We start from the raw sequence: 4,365 nt of genomic DNA, 5'->3' as shown, positions 1-4,365 counted from the left end.
CCCTCTGCAAATTTCTTGAATTCTCCTTAGAAATCCAGCTATTCCTCAAGGCACTAAATTAATGGGAATCCTCCATTAGCTTTTGACCAACAAATCCTCCAGTTTTCTTTAAAGACCTCAAGTTGCAACTGTGGTCTTTCATTCCTTGTAATAAAAGCAAAATAATGCAGTTACTGGAAATCTGCAACAAAGACACAAAATGCTGGAGAAACTCAACAAGTCTGACAGCATCTATGGAGAAAGAAAGAGTTAATCTTTCAAGTCCAGTATGATTTCATCAAACCCATTCTAAAGACAAGTCAACTCAGACTTGAAATGTTTTCTCTGCTTCTCTCTGCACCAATGCTGCCAGACTTGCTGAAATATGCTGAGTTTCTCCAGTATTTTCTGTGTTGTCTACGGTCCTAATCCTGGCTTTGGATGTCCATGCAAATTTTATGTTCTCCCAGTCTATTCCTAAAGTATCTATATAGCTGCTTCTAATCTAACTTTACAAATTGAAAAGCATTAGACTACACGAGGATTATTGTAGGTTTCTTCCACGAAGTGCAAGTTGGAGCAAATCATCCAGTTGCTTTTCCCTCACAAAATCCAATTGATTGAGCCCTACCTACCATCCAAGTGATGGGCAATGATTTTAGTATTTTCTCAGTTTGAAATGCAAACTTAACTGGCTAACAACTTCTATAGCCATTTTTAATCTGGTGATTTGAAGTCTTTGCCATGAAAATGTTGTATCTGCTCATGTATGTTCCCCAAACTGAACTGCCTACTTCTGTCAGCAGACACTAATCAAAGTATTAATCAAAGTAACCTTCTAAACAAGAGTCCACCCTGAATTGAGTGGCAACATGCTGCAGTGGTAGTGTCCCTATCTGTGAGCCAGGAGGTCTGGTTCATGTCACACTTATGTCAGAGATGTGCTGTAACGTAGGTGAACCAGTTGATTAACAACATTGTTTGGGCTCTTAGGACACAGTTTTAGTGTCCCAATCTCTGGGCCAGGGACACAAGGTTCAAGTCCTATCTACTCCAAAGATGTGACAGAACATGTCAGAACAGATTTATCAGAAAATAATTCCACGCTGATTCAGTTATGGCAACATGACATGCTTTAGGTCGATTCAAGTAGAAATACAAAAATTCTTTACCTTCAATATGATTAGTTGATTCTGCAACCAATATAAATAATTTATATTATAATGGAGTTTTATCACCCCATTTCTCAAAGTGTCCAGCTATTACCTTGTTTTATGGAGATATCTTGGCTCTGCCAGGAAGACCAGAATTGAGTCATACATTATTTCGTTTGTTTCTTCTGTCATCTCTGACCTTGTAAGGTAAGCACAGTTTTTAAGTGTAATAAAGTGTCAAGTTTATTTGAATTATATTTACTTCAGGGATGCTAATCAGTTTCTCAGTCAGTTGCCCCATTTATCTGCAGTTAAAAGTTTAACCAAAAATTATATTCTAAAACATATGATGTATAAACTAGATATTTGCAACACTTTGAATTATTTGTTTAAGTGATCCTCTTATTATTCTGCAATGAATAATTCTTCTCATAAATAACTTGTTTTTTAAAGAAATCAGTTGAATCATCTTTGTGCTTCCTTTAACCTGACACCATTGACAATCAAATTTTCCATGCCAGTTCAGTCCTTATAGCTCAGTCAATTCTGAGGTAGTTAGAGGTCAAAACCTAAACCATACAAAGCTGAGATCAAAACTAATGTATAGTAACTGTCTCCAAATGTATCTCCACAACTGTTTTGTAAGTTGGTGACACACATGAAAGAAACATCACTGGGGAAATGGATTGCTGGTCATTGAGCTGCAGAGCTGTATTTGACCCAAATTGTTTCTTTCAGACAGCAGCTGGAATCTCTCATCTTTCCATTTCAGTTTTTTTTTGTGTGCTACATATCTCAATGTTTTCACATTTGAGAATAGATTAGACTGAGCCTCTAACCTCCCATCACATATTTTCACCTTCATCTAATTTCTGTGGTGTCATAAAACTCACTTACTCTGCAAGTATTTGCCATCATTTTTGTGAAATCTCAGCAACATTTTCACCACTTTCCTGGGCAGCTCATGCTGAATTTACTTTATCTATTACCCTTTCACTGCATGTCAGCTAATGTTCTGAACCACAGGAGATGTATGAGATCAATGTACTTGACATTTTATACCCAAAAGGGATTAAACTACCATGTCTGTTAGGTTTGTAGTCCAGTATTTTTATAATTTTGTAAGGGTATTAGTCTAAAATGCTCTTTGATTTTTAGAAAGTTTCACCTCCATTTTCTTTTGAGTATTCATGTTTTGCTACTTAGAAGGAAAAGATTCCTTTGTCAACAGTTATTTTTGTTATTATTGAATTCACAGTCTCAGAGCATTGAATTAACCATTTATTACAGTTATATTGTAAAGTTTGTTGCAATTAATGGACAAGAGTTCTTCAATCAATAGACTTGGTGGAGCATTAATGATATTGGCTTTCAGAAGACAAAATAGCTTTTGTGCTGTACTCATTATTGATCAAAACAGTAAGGAAGCTTTTAAGTGATTCTCAGAAGAATGAGTCTAAATTCATTTATAATGGAATAGAATTATGAAATCTTACCAGATCGTGTAAATCTCATTTTTTGTTCAGTATTGCTACATGTCAGATCTCAATATCAATGTCAGAATATCTGCAGACTGAAGAAATATTGATGATTGTAAACTGTGCCTTTGATCTGTACAGAAGATGAATATTTGTACATTTTTACAGTGCACTATAAGCAATCAAAATTAAACAAAATGAGGTCAGATTGCGACACACTTGCTTAGATATTGTGGTTCATAATTTTTCAGAAAATTGAGTGTTGGGTTTGAATCATTCAACATACAATTATCCCCTTCAGAAAACAGAATGAGCTCCTCAGTTTACATAGAAATTCAAGACTTTTCAGGTTAAGCAGGGGAAGAAGATGATATTTTTACCAAGGTAGGCAGTGAAGGCAAGAAAGTGCTAGCGTAACTTAGCAAGTTTGACAGCACCTATGGAGAGAAACAAAGTTAACAATGAGTCCGGTATGATTCTTCATCCTCTCTCTCTGCAGATGCTGAGTATCTCCAGCATTGTTTAATTTTATTTCAGATCACCAACGGCTGCAGTACTTTGCTTTTACTTGCAGGAGAAAAGGCTGATTGGAGTTAAGAAAAAGGAGGGAACGAGATGGAGAAAAGTGAGAAGAGAAAGGTCAAGGCTGCGGAAGAACTCTAGAAATAGGTGCGAAGGAAAAAGACAGGGCAGGAGAAGTCGGAATGTGGTGTGGAGGGAGGCAAGTATGTGGGGGAGTTGGATAATACTTTCATTGAGAGGGAAGATGGTTGTCAGGGTAATTTTCTTTGTACCAAAGGTCCTGACAAACTCCTTTCCAGTAATACTCGGAAATGAATTCGCTGGTCGTACTAGAGCTCCATTTTGAGGTATAAAAGAGGAGTTGCACCAGCCGCATTGTTCACAAGTTTTAGCAGTTTTCCTTCAGGGAATTTCCAGTAGCTGCTGGGTGGGGTGGGGTCAGATGGAATGGGAAGAACAAGGAATCCTCTTCCTGGGGAAGTTGTCAATAATTTTATCGCTAACGTGCTTGAGGGGAATAGGATGTTTCCATCATCCATTTTCTCTTCAACAGCAGAAGGAGGGAAATTTAGTGGCTTATTTCATATCATTATCATCAAAAGTCATGGTTGAGCAGAATGGCTGGGAGACACAGGCAACTTTCTCCTCAGTAGGATGGAACAATGTGTAATGTTCTCTTGGTTGTAAAGATGTTAGTTTTTCATTACTTGACATTGAGTAGGCCTGTGGGAACATCAGGCTTTAATGGGAGTTGAAGCAATTCTCTTTTGAATTATGTGGTATGGGACCTTTTTCTAACCAAGGTCAGTTTCCTTCTTAAGTTTTAAGTTTGCTGTAAATGACAAGTTCAAATAAACTATGTGTCTGAATGATTTATTTGTTCCAGGCATTTCATCAGTTTGGACACTTCAAAGTATTTGAGTTTTTTTTATTTCACAAGCATACTCTTCAATGAGATGCCAGGTCTTTTTTTTGTTATGACTTGATCCCAGGCACAATTCCCTGAATCATTGTGAATCCAGGCGGATACCCCAAATCGTTAGGCTTCCAGGCCAGGAGTTGGATTCGCTCCCTTTCTTTACTCTCCTACTCCTTGATTTGGTGCAGCAAGGTTAATTTGAAAAGGATCCCTTCTCATGTGGCTACCTTTCTCCAGACTCAAGTTAACTTACAGACTGAATCTTGTTTTTTTTTTGGCTCAGTACAAGTTGCATTATTTTTTTTGAAGTGCT

This window comes from Rhincodon typus, chromosome 4, assembly GCF_021869965.1.
Source record: "Rhincodon typus isolate 14 chromosome 4, sRhiTyp1.1, whole genome shotgun sequence".
Lineage (NCBI taxonomy): Eukaryota > Metazoa > Chordata > Chondrichthyes > Orectolobiformes > Rhincodontidae > Rhincodon > Rhincodon typus.
Note: the sequence above shows the minus strand (reverse complement) of the source record.